Here is a 9533-nt window from a genome sequence, read left to right on the forward strand (position 1 = left end):
CCGTTTCATGGTTCATGGTCTTCGTATTTTTGGAACGGAGCCGATCGGTCACGTGGGTCCCACGCCTCGCGTACGAAAACAAAGGAGGTTCTGCGTCTTTTAAGACATACAAGCAATAAGCATGGATAGTATTTCGGGTGCGATCATACCAGCACTAATGCACCGGATCCCATCAGAACTCCGCAGTTAAGCGTGCTTGGGCGAGAGTAGTACTAGGATGGGTGACCCCCTGGGAAGTCCTCGTGTTGCACCCCCCCTTTTTCGTTGTCCGTTTGCGTTTTTTTAGATTTTACGTGCGGTTTTTTTTTTGTTTTTTTTTCTTTCTTGCTATTTCTATGCTCGGGTGGCCTCCGTTTCATGGTTCATGGTCTTCGTATTTTTGGAACGGAGCCGATCGGTCACGTGGGTCCCACGCCTCGCGTACGAAAACAAAGGAGGTTCTCCGTCTTTTTAGACATACAAGCAATCAGCATGGATAGTATTTCGGGTGCGATCATACCAGCACTAATGCACCGGATCCCATCAGAACTCCGCAGTTAAGCGTGCTTGGGCGAGAGTAGTACTAGGATGGGTGACCCCTTGGGAAGTCCTCGTGTTGCACCCCCCTTTTTCGTTGTCCGTTTGCGTTTTTTTAGATTTTACGTGCGGTTTTTTTTTTGTTTTTTTTTTCTTTCTTGCTATTTCTATGCTCGGGTGGCCTCCGTTTCATGGTTCATGGTCTTCGTATTTTTGGAACGGAACCGATCGGTCACGTGGGTCCCACGCCTCGCGTACGAAAACAAAGGAGGTTCTGCGTCTTTTAAGACATACAAGCAATAAGCATGGATAGTATTTTGGGTGCGATCATACCAGCACTAATGCACCGAATCCCATCAGAACTCCGCAGTTAAGCGTGCTTGGTCGAGAGTAGTACTAGGATGGGTGACCCCCTGGGAAGTCCTCGTGTTGCACCCCCCTTTTTCGTTGTCCGTTTGCGTTTTTTTAGATTTTACGTGTGGTTTTTTTTTGTTTTTTTTTCTTTCTTGCTATTTCTATGCTCGGGTGGCCTCCATTTCATGGTTCATGGTCTTCGTATTTTTGGAACGGAGCCGATCGGTCAGGTGGGTCCCACGCCTCGCGTACGAAAACAAAGGAGGTTCTGCGTCTTTTAAGACATACAAGCAATAAGCATGGATAGTATTTCGGGTGCGATCATACCAGCACTAATGCACCGGATCCCATCAGAACTCCGCAGTTAAGCATGCTTGGGCGAGAGTAGTACTAGGATGGGTGACCCCCTGGGAAGTCCTCGTGTTGCACCCCCCTTTTTCGTTGTCCGTTTGCGTTTTTTTAGATTTTACGTGCGGTTTTTTTTTTGTTTTTTTTTTCTTTCTTGCTATTTCTATGCTCGGGTGGCCTCCGTTTCATGGTTCATGGTCTTCGTATTTTTGGAACGGAACCGATCGGTCACGTGGGTCCCACGCCTCGCGTACGAAAACAAAGGAGGTTCTGCGTCTTTTAAGACATACAAGCAATAAGCATGGATAGTATTTTGGGTGCGATCATACCAGCACTAATGCACCGAATCCCATCAGAACTCCGCAGTTAAGCGTGCTTGGGCGAGAGTAGTACTAGGATGGGTGACCCCCTGGGAAGTCCTCGTGTTGCACCCCCCTTTTTCGTTGTCCGTTTGCGTTTTTTTAGATTTTACGTGCGGTTTTTTTTTGTTTTTTTTTTCTTTCTTGCTATTTCTATGCTCAGGTGGCCTCCATTTCATGGTTCATGGTCTTCGTATTTTTGGAACGGAGCCGATCGGTCAGGTGGGTCCCACGCCTCGCGTACGAAAACAAAGGAGGTTCTGCGTCTTTTAAGACATACAAGCAATAAGCATGGATAGTATTTCGGGTGCGATCATACCAGCACTAATGCACCGGATCCCATCAGAACTCCGCAGTTAAGCGTGCTTGGGCGAGAGTAGTACTAGGATGGGTGACCCCCTGGGAAGTCCTCGTGTTGCACCCCCCTTTTTCGTTGTCCGTTTGCGTTTTTTTAGATTTTACGTGCGGTTTTTTTTTGTTTTTTTTTTCTTGCTATTTCTATGCTCGGGTGGCCTCCGTTTCATGGTTCATGGTCTTCGTATTTTTGGAACGGAGCCGATCGGTCACGTGGGTCCCACGCCTCGCGTACGAAAACAAAGGAGGTTCTGTGTCTTTTAAGACATACAAGCAATAAGCATGGACAGTATTTCGGGTGCGATCATACCAGCACTAATGCACCGGATCCCATTAGAACTCCGCAGTTAAGCGTGCTTGGGCGAGAGTAGTACTAGGATGGGTGACCCCATGGGAAGTCCTCGTGTTGCACCCCCTTTTTCGTTGTCCGTTTGCGTTTTTTTAGATTTTACGTGCGGTTTTTTTTTGTTTTTTTTTTCTTTCTTGCTATTTCTATGCTCGGGTGGCCTCCGCTTCATGGTTGATGGTCTTCGTATTTTTGGAACGGAGCTGATCGGTCACGTGGGTCCCACGCCTCGCGTACGAAAACAAAGGAGTTTCTGCGTCTTTTAAGACATACAAGCAATAAGCATGGATAGTATTTTGGGTGCGATCATACCAGCACTAATGCACCGAATCCCATCAGAACTCCGCAGTTAAGCGTGCTTGGGCGAGAGTAGTACTAGGATGGGTGACCCCCTGGGAAGTCCTCGTGTTGCACCCCCCTTTTTCGTTGTCCGTTTGCGTTTTTTTAGATTTTACGTGCGGTTTTTTTTTGTTTTTTTTTCTTTCTTGCTATTTCTATGCTCGGGTGGCCTCCGTTTCATGGTTCATGGTCTTCGTATTTTTGGAACGGAGCCGATCGGTCACGTGGGTCCCACGCCTCGCGTACGAAAACAAAGGAGGTTCTGCGTCTTTTAAGACATACAAGCAATAAGCATGGATAGTATTTCGGGTGCGATCATACCAGCACTAATGCACCGGATCCCATCAGAACTCCGCAGTTAAGCGTGCTTGGGCGAGAGTAGTACTAGGATGGGTGACCCCCTGGGAAGTCCTCGTGTTGCACCCCCCCTTTTTCGTTGTCCGTTTGCGTTTTTTTAGATTTTACGTGCGGTTTTTTTTTTGTTTTTTTTTTCTTTCTTGCTATTTCTATGCTCGGGTGGCCTCCGTTTCATGGTTCATGGTCTTCGTATTTTTGGAACGGAGCCGATCGGTCACGTGGGTCCCACGCCTCGCGTACGAAAACAAAGGAGGTTCTCCGTCTTTTTAGACATACAAGCAATCAGCATGGATAGTATTTCGGGTGCGATCATACCAGCACTAATGCACCGGATCCCATCAGAACTCCGCAGTTAAGCGTGCTTGGGCGAGAGTAGTACTAGGATGGGTGACCCCTTGGGAAGTCCTCGTGTTGCACCCCCCTTTTTCGTTGTCCGTTTGCGTTTTTTTAGATTTTACGTGCGGTTTTTTTTTTGTTTTTTTTTTCTTTCTTGCTATTTCTATGCTCGGGTGGCCTCCGTTTCATGGTTCATGGTCTTCGTATTTTTGGAACGGAACCGATCGGTCACGTGGGTCCCACGCCTCGCGTACGAAAACAAAGGAGGTTCTGCGTCTTTTAAGACATACAAGCAATAAGCATGGATAGTATTTTGGGTGCGATCATACCAGCACTAATGCACCGAATCCCATCAGAACTCCGCAGTTAAGCGTGCTTGGGCGAGAGTAGTACTAGGATGGGTGACCCCCTGGGAAGTCCTCGTGTTGCACCCCCCTTTTTCGTTGTCCGTTTGCGTTTTTTTAGATTTTACGTGCGGTTTTTTTTTGTTTTTTTTTCTTTCTTGCTATTTCTATGCTCGGGTGGCCTCCATTTCATGGTTCATGGTCTTCGTATTTTTGGAACGGAGCCGATCGGTCAGGTGGGTCCCACGCCTCGCGTACGAAAACAAAGGAGGTTCTGCGTCTTTTAAGACATACAAGCAATAAGCATGGATAGTATTTCGGGTGCGATCATACCAGCACTAATGCACCGGATCCCATCAGAACTCCGCAGTTAAGCGTGCTTGGGCGACAGTAGTACTAGGATGGGTGACCCCCTGGGAAGTCCTCGTGTTGCACCCCCCTTTTTCGTTGTCCGTTTGCGTTTTTTTAGATTTTACGTGCGGTTTTTTTTTTGTTTTTTTTTCTTGCTATTTCTATGCTCGGGTGGCCTCCGTTTCATGGTTCATGGTCTTCGTATTTTTGGAACGGAGCCGATCGGTCACGTGGGTCCCACGCCTCGCGTACGAAAACAAAGGAGGTTCTGTGTCTTTTAAGACATACAAGCAATAAGCATGGACAGTATTTCGGGTGCGATCATACCAGCACTAATGCACCGGATCCCATCAGAACTCCGCAGTTAAGCGTGCTTGGGCGAGAGTAGTACTAGGATGGGTGACCCCATGGGAAGTCCTCGTGTTGCACCCCCTTTTTCGTTGTCCGTTTGCGTTTTTTTAGATTTTACGTGCGGTTTTTTTTTGTTTTTTTTTTCTTTCTTGCTATTTCTATGCTCGGGTGGCCTCCGCTTCATGGTTGATGGTCTTCGTATTTTTGGAACGGAGCTGATCGGTCACGTGGGTCCCACGCCACGCGTACGAAAACAAAGGAGTTTCTGCGTCTTTTAAGACATACAAGCAATAAGCATGGATAGTATTTTGGGTGCGATCATACCAGCACTAATGCACCGAATCCCATCAGAACTCCGCAGTTAAGCGTGCTTGGGCGAGAGTAGTACTAGGATGGGTGACCCCCTGGGAAGTCCTCGTGTTGCACCCCCCTTTTTCGTTGTCCGTTTGCGTTTTTTTAGATTTTACGTGCGGTTTTTTTTTGTTTTTTTTTCTTTCTTGCTATTTCTATGCTCGGGTGGCCTCCGTTTCATGGTTCATGGTCTTCGTATTTTTGGAACGGAGCCGATCGGTCACGTGGGTCCCACGCCTCGCGTACGAAAACAAAGGAGGTTCTGCGTCTTTTAAGACATACAAGCAATAAGCATGGATAGTATTTCGGGTGCGATCATACCAGCACTAATGCACCGGATCCCATCAGAACTCCGCAGTTAAGCGTGCTTGGGCGAGAGTAGTACTAGGATGGGTGACCCCCTGGGAAGTCCTCGTGTTGCACCCCCCCTTTTTCGTTGTCCGTTTGCGTTTTTTTAGATTTTACGTGCGGTTTTTTTTTTGTTTTTTTTTTCTTTCTTGCTATTTCTATGCTCGGGTGGCCTCCGTTTCATGGTTCATGGTCTTCGTATTTTTGGAACGGAGCCGATCGGTCACGTGGGTCCCACGCCTCGCGTACGAAAACAAAGGAGGTTCTCCGTCTTTTTAGACATACAAGCAATCAGCATGGATAGTATTTCGGGTGCGATCATACCAGCACTAATGCACCGGATCCCATCAGAACTCCGCAGTTAAGCGTGCTTGGGCGAGGGTAGTACTAGGATGGGTGACCCCTTGGGAAGTCCTCGTGTTGCACCCCCCTTTTTCGTTGTCCGTTTGCGTTTTTTTAGATTTTACGTGCGGTTTTTTTTTTTGTTTTTTTTTTCTTTCTTGCTATTTCTATGCTCGGGTGGCCTCCGTTTCATGGTTCATGGTCTTCGTATTTTTGGAACGGAACCGATCGGTCACGTGGGTCCCACGCCTCGCGTACGAAAACAAAGGAGGTTCTGCGTCTTTTAAGACATACAAGCAATAAGCATGGATAGTATTTTGGGTGCGATCATACCAGCACTAATGCACCGAATCCCATCAGAACTCCGCAGTTAAGCGTGCTTGGGCGAGAGTAGTACTAGGATGGGTGACCCCCTGGGAAGTCCTCGTGTTGCACCCCCCTTTTTCGTTGTCCGTTTGCGTTTTTTTAGATTTTACGTGCGGTTTTTTTTTGTTTTTTTTTCTTTCTTGCTATTTCTATGCTCGGGTGGCCTCCATTTCATGGTTCATGGTCTTCGTATTTTTGGAACGGAGCCGATCGGTCAGGTGGGTCCCACGCCTCGCGTACGAAAACAAAGGAGGTTCTGCGTCTTTTAAGACATACAAGCAATAAGCATGGATAGTATTTCGGGTGCGATCATACCAGCACTAATGCACCGGATCCCATCAGAACTCCGCAGTTAAGTGTGCTTGGGCGAGAGTAGTACTAGGATGGGTGACCCCCTGGGAAGTCCTCGTGTTGCACCCCCCTTTTTCGTTGTCCGTTTGCGTTTTTTTAGATTTTACGTGCGGTTTTTTTTTGTTTTTTTTTCTTTCTTGCTATTTCTATGCTCGGGTGGCCTCCATTTCATGGTTCATGGTCTTCGTATTTTTGGAACGGAGCCGATCGGTCAGGTGGGTCCCACGCCTCGCGTACGAAAACAAAGGAGGTTCTGCGTCTTTTAAGACATACAAGCAATAAGCATGGATAGTATTTCGGGTGCGATCATACCAGCACTAATGCACCGGATCCCATCAGAACTCCGCAGTTAAGTGTGCTTGGGCGAGAGTAGTACTAGGATGGGTGACCCCCTGGGAAGTCCTCGTGTTGCACCCCCCTTTTTCGTTGTCCGTTTGCGTTTTTTTAGATTTTACGTGCGGTTTTTTTTTTGTTTTTTTTTCTTGCTATTTCTATGCTCGGGTGGCCTCCGTTTCATGGTTCATGGTCTTCGTATTTTTGGAACGGAGCCGATCGGTCACGTGGGTCCCACGCCTCGCGTACGAAAACAAAGGAGGTTCTGTGTCTTTTAAGACATACAAGCAATAAGCATGGACAGTATTTCGGGTGCGATCATACCAGCACTAATGCACCGGATCCCATCAGAACTCCGCAGTTAAGCGTGCTTGGGCGAGAGTAGTACTAGGATGGGTGACCCCATGGGAAGTCCTCGTGTTGCACCCCCTTTTTCGTTGTCCGTTTGCGTTTTTTTAGATTTTACGTGCGGTTTTTTTTTGTTTTTTTTTTCTTTCTTGCTATTTCTATGCTCGGGTGGCCTCCGCTTCATGGTTGATGGTCTTCGTATTTTTGGAACGGAGCTGATCGGTCACGTGGGTCCCACGCCTCGCGTACGAAAACAAAGGAGTTTCTGCGTCTTTTAAGACATACAAGCAATAAGCATGGATAGTATTTTGGGTGCGATCATACCAGCACTAATGCACCGAATCCCATCAGAACTCCGCAGTTAAGCGTGCTTGGGCGAGAGTAGTACTAGGATGGGTGACCCCCTGGGAAGTCCTCGTGTTGCACCCCCCTTTTTCGTTGTCCGTTTGCGTTTTTTTAGATTTTACGTGCGGTTTTTTTTTTTGTTTTTTTTTCTTTCTTGCTATTTCTATGCTCGGGTGGCCTCCGTTTCATGGTTCATGGTCTTCGTATTTTTGGAACGGAACCGATCGGTCACGTGGGTCCCACGCCTCGCGTACGAAAACAAAGGAGGTTCTGCGTCTTTTAAGACATACAAGCAATAAGCATGGATAGTATTTTGGGTGCGATCATACCAGCACTAATGCACCGAATCCCATCAGAACTCCGCAGTTAAGCGTGCTTGGGCGAGAGTAGTACTAGGATGGGTGACCCCCTGGGAAGTCCTCGTGTTGCACCCCCCTTTTTCGTTGTCCGTTTGCGTTTTTTTAGATTTTACGTGCTGTTTTTTTTTGTTTTTTTTTCTTTCTTGCTATTTCTATGCTCGGGTGGCCTCCATTTCATGGTTCATGGTCTTCGTATTTTTGGAACGGAGCCGATCGGTCACGTGGGTCCCACGCCTCGCGTACGAAAACAAAGGAGGTTCTGCGTCTTTTAAGACATACAAGCAATAAGCATGGATAGTATTTCGAGTGCGATCATACCAGCACTAATGCACCGGATCCCATCAGAACTCCGCAGTTAAGCGTGCTTGGGCGAGGGTAGTACTAGGATGGGTGACCCCCTGGGAAGTCCTCGTGTTGCACCCCCCTTTTTCGTTGTCCGTTTGCGTTTTTTTAGATTTTACGTGCGGTTTTTTTTTGTTTTTTTTTTCTTGCTATTTCTATGCTCGGGTGGCCTCCGTTTCATGGTTCATGGTCTTCGTATTTTTGGAACGGAGCCGATCGGTCACGTGGGTCCCACGCCTCGCGTACGAAAACAAAGGAGGTTCTGTGTCTTTTAAGACATACAAGCAATAAGCATGGACAGTATTTCGGGTGCGATCATAGCAGCACTAATGCACCGGATCCCATCAGAACTCCGCAGTTAAGCGTGCTTGGGCGAGAGTAGTACTAGGATGGGTGACCCCCTGGGAAGTCCTCGTGTTGCACCCCCCTTTTTCGTTGTCCGTTTGCGTTTTTTTAGATTTTACGTGCGGTTTTTTTTTGTTTTTTTTTCTTTCTTGCTATTTCTATGCTCGGGTGGCCTCCGTTTCATGGTTCATGGTCTTCGTATTTTTGGAACGGAGCCGATCGGTCACGTGGGTCCCACGCCTCGCGTACGAAAACAAAGGAGGTTCTGCGTCTTTTAAGACATACAAGCAATAAGCATGGATAGTATTTCGGGTGCGATCATACCAGCACTAATGCACCGGATCCCATCAGAACTCCGCAGTTAAGCGTGCTTGGGCGAGAGTAGTACTAGGATGGGTGACCCCCTGGGAAGTCCTCGTGTTGCACCCCCCTTTTTCGTTGTCCGTTTGCGTTTTTTTAGATTTTACGTGCGGTTTTTTTTTTGTTTTTTTTTCTTTCTTGCTATTTCTATGCTCGGGTGGCCTCCGTTTCATGGTTCATGGTCTTCGTATTTTTGGAACGGAACCGATCGGTCACGTGGGTCCCACGCCTCGCGTACGAAAACAAAGGAGGTTCTGCGTCTTTTAAGACATACAAGCAATAAGCATGGATAGTATTTCGGGTGCGATCATACCAGCACTAATGCACCGGATCCCATCAGAACTCCGCAGGTAAGCGTGCTTGGGTGAGAGTAGTACTAGGATGGGTGACCCCCTGGGAAGTCCTCGTGTTGCACCCCCCTTTTTCGTTGTCTGTTTGCGTTTTTTTAGATTTTACGTGCGGTTTTTTTTTGTTTTTTTTCTTTCTTGCTATTTCTATGCTCGGGTGGCCTCCGCTTCATGGTTGATGGTTTTCGTATTTTTGGAACGGAGCCATTCGGTCACGTGGGTTCCACGCCTCGCGTACGAAAACAAAGGAGGTTCTGCGTCTTTTAAGACATACAAGCAATAAGCATGGATAGTATTTCGGGTGCGATCATACCAGCACTAATGCACCGGATCCCATCAGAACTCCGCAGTTAAGCGTGCTTGGGCGAGAGTAGTACTAGGATGGGTGACCCCCTGGGAAGTCCTCGTGTTGCACCCCCCGTTTTTCGTTGTCCGTTTGCGTTTTTTTAGATTTTACGTGCGGTTTTTTTTTTGTTTTTTTTTTCTTTCTTGCTATTTCTATGCTCGGGTGGCCTCCGTTTCATGGTTCATGGTCTTCGTATTTTTGGAACGGAGCCGATCGGTCACGTGGGTCCCACGCCTCGCGTACGAAAACAAAGGAGGTTCTCCGTCTTTTTAGACATACAAGCAATCAGCATGGA

General features: G+C 47.5%; 27 non-coding genes across 27 annotated transcripts; all 27 read left to right on the top strand.

Annotated features, from left to right (window-relative positions):
* Positions 1-135: 135 nt before the first annotated feature.
* Positions 136-254, top strand: LOC145146851 (5S ribosomal RNA). Its single transcript, XR_013727775.1, has one exon. It is a non-coding gene; the product is annotated as a 5S ribosomal RNA (ribosomal RNA).
* Positions 255-485: 231 nt separating this feature from the next.
* Positions 486-604, top strand: LOC145153450 (5S ribosomal RNA). Its single transcript, XR_013733958.1, has one exon. It is a non-coding gene; the product is annotated as a 5S ribosomal RNA (ribosomal RNA).
* Positions 605-835: 231 nt separating this feature from the next.
* On the top strand, positions 836-954 carry LOC145147413 (5S ribosomal RNA). The gene has a single exon (XR_013728317.1). It is a non-coding gene; the product is annotated as a 5S ribosomal RNA (ribosomal RNA).
* A 229-nt stretch (positions 955-1183) lies between these two features.
* LOC145136096 (5S ribosomal RNA) lies at positions 1184-1302 on the top strand. Its single transcript, XR_013720230.1, has one exon. It is a non-coding gene; the product is annotated as a 5S ribosomal RNA (ribosomal RNA).
* A 231-nt stretch (positions 1303-1533) lies between these two features.
* Positions 1534-1652, top strand: LOC145143935 (5S ribosomal RNA). The gene has a single exon (XR_013724962.1). It is a non-coding gene; the product is annotated as a 5S ribosomal RNA (ribosomal RNA).
* A 230-nt stretch (positions 1653-1882) lies between these two features.
* LOC145146862 (5S ribosomal RNA) lies at positions 1883-2001 on the top strand. Its single transcript, XR_013727786.1, has one exon. It is a non-coding gene; the product is annotated as a 5S ribosomal RNA (ribosomal RNA).
* Positions 2002-2227: 226 nt separating this feature from the next.
* On the top strand, positions 2228-2346 carry LOC145154237 (5S ribosomal RNA). Its single transcript, XR_013734719.1, has one exon. It is a non-coding gene; the product is annotated as a 5S ribosomal RNA (ribosomal RNA).
* A 229-nt stretch (positions 2347-2575) lies between these two features.
* Positions 2576-2694, top strand: LOC145143936 (5S ribosomal RNA). The gene has a single exon (XR_013724963.1). It is a non-coding gene; the product is annotated as a 5S ribosomal RNA (ribosomal RNA).
* Positions 2695-2923: 229 nt separating this feature from the next.
* On the top strand, positions 2924-3042 carry LOC145146873 (5S ribosomal RNA). The gene has a single exon (XR_013727797.1). It is a non-coding gene; the product is annotated as a 5S ribosomal RNA (ribosomal RNA).
* A 232-nt stretch (positions 3043-3274) lies between these two features.
* Positions 3275-3393, top strand: LOC145153451 (5S ribosomal RNA). The gene has a single exon (XR_013733959.1). It is a non-coding gene; the product is annotated as a 5S ribosomal RNA (ribosomal RNA).
* Positions 3394-3624: 231 nt separating this feature from the next.
* On the top strand, positions 3625-3743 carry LOC145143938 (5S ribosomal RNA). The gene has a single exon (XR_013724964.1). It is a non-coding gene; the product is annotated as a 5S ribosomal RNA (ribosomal RNA).
* A 229-nt stretch (positions 3744-3972) lies between these two features.
* On the top strand, positions 3973-4091 carry LOC145145511 (5S ribosomal RNA). The gene has a single exon (XR_013726480.1). It is a non-coding gene; the product is annotated as a 5S ribosomal RNA (ribosomal RNA).
* A 226-nt stretch (positions 4092-4317) lies between these two features.
* Positions 4318-4436, top strand: LOC145153059 (5S ribosomal RNA). Its single transcript, XR_013733587.1, has one exon. It is a non-coding gene; the product is annotated as a 5S ribosomal RNA (ribosomal RNA).
* Positions 4437-4665: 229 nt separating this feature from the next.
* On the top strand, positions 4666-4784 carry LOC145143939 (5S ribosomal RNA). The gene has a single exon (XR_013724965.1). It is a non-coding gene; the product is annotated as a 5S ribosomal RNA (ribosomal RNA).
* Positions 4785-5013: 229 nt separating this feature from the next.
* Positions 5014-5132, top strand: LOC145146885 (5S ribosomal RNA). The gene has a single exon (XR_013727809.1). It is a non-coding gene; the product is annotated as a 5S ribosomal RNA (ribosomal RNA).
* Positions 5133-5364: 232 nt separating this feature from the next.
* Positions 5365-5483, top strand: LOC145156055 (5S ribosomal RNA). The gene has a single exon (XR_013736480.1). It is a non-coding gene; the product is annotated as a 5S ribosomal RNA (ribosomal RNA).
* A 232-nt stretch (positions 5484-5715) lies between these two features.
* Positions 5716-5834, top strand: LOC145143940 (5S ribosomal RNA). Its single transcript, XR_013724966.1, has one exon. It is a non-coding gene; the product is annotated as a 5S ribosomal RNA (ribosomal RNA).
* A 229-nt stretch (positions 5835-6063) lies between these two features.
* On the top strand, positions 6064-6182 carry LOC145154059 (5S ribosomal RNA). The gene has a single exon (XR_013734543.1). It is a non-coding gene; the product is annotated as a 5S ribosomal RNA (ribosomal RNA).
* Positions 6183-6411: 229 nt separating this feature from the next.
* On the top strand, positions 6412-6530 carry LOC145154060 (5S ribosomal RNA). Its single transcript, XR_013734544.1, has one exon. It is a non-coding gene; the product is annotated as a 5S ribosomal RNA (ribosomal RNA).
* A 226-nt stretch (positions 6531-6756) lies between these two features.
* On the top strand, positions 6757-6875 carry LOC145153060 (5S ribosomal RNA). Its single transcript, XR_013733588.1, has one exon. It is a non-coding gene; the product is annotated as a 5S ribosomal RNA (ribosomal RNA).
* Positions 6876-7104: 229 nt separating this feature from the next.
* On the top strand, positions 7105-7223 carry LOC145143941 (5S ribosomal RNA). Its single transcript, XR_013724967.1, has one exon. It is a non-coding gene; the product is annotated as a 5S ribosomal RNA (ribosomal RNA).
* Positions 7224-7454: 231 nt separating this feature from the next.
* LOC145143942 (5S ribosomal RNA) lies at positions 7455-7573 on the top strand. The gene has a single exon (XR_013724968.1). It is a non-coding gene; the product is annotated as a 5S ribosomal RNA (ribosomal RNA).
* A 229-nt stretch (positions 7574-7802) lies between these two features.
* Positions 7803-7921, top strand: LOC145154359 (5S ribosomal RNA). Its single transcript, XR_013734834.1, has one exon. It is a non-coding gene; the product is annotated as a 5S ribosomal RNA (ribosomal RNA).
* Positions 7922-8147: 226 nt separating this feature from the next.
* On the top strand, positions 8148-8266 carry LOC145143842 (5S ribosomal RNA). Its single transcript, XR_013724874.1, has one exon. It is a non-coding gene; the product is annotated as a 5S ribosomal RNA (ribosomal RNA).
* Positions 8267-8495: 229 nt separating this feature from the next.
* Positions 8496-8614, top strand: LOC145146896 (5S ribosomal RNA). Its single transcript, XR_013727820.1, has one exon. It is a non-coding gene; the product is annotated as a 5S ribosomal RNA (ribosomal RNA).
* Positions 8615-8844: 230 nt separating this feature from the next.
* Positions 8845-8963, top strand: LOC145145521 (5S ribosomal RNA). Its single transcript, XR_013726489.1, has one exon. It is a non-coding gene; the product is annotated as a 5S ribosomal RNA (ribosomal RNA).
* A 228-nt stretch (positions 8964-9191) lies between these two features.
* On the top strand, positions 9192-9310 carry LOC145146909 (5S ribosomal RNA). Its single transcript, XR_013727832.1, has one exon. It is a non-coding gene; the product is annotated as a 5S ribosomal RNA (ribosomal RNA).
* Positions 9311-9533: the final 223 nt, after the last annotated feature.

This window comes from Lactuca virosa, chromosome 1, assembly GCF_052849685.1.
Source record: "Lactuca virosa cultivar CGN04683 chromosome 1, Lactuca_virosa_CGN04683_v6, whole genome shotgun sequence".
In the NCBI taxonomy this organism is placed as follows: domain Eukaryota; kingdom Viridiplantae; phylum Streptophyta; class Magnoliopsida; order Asterales; family Asteraceae; genus Lactuca; species Lactuca virosa.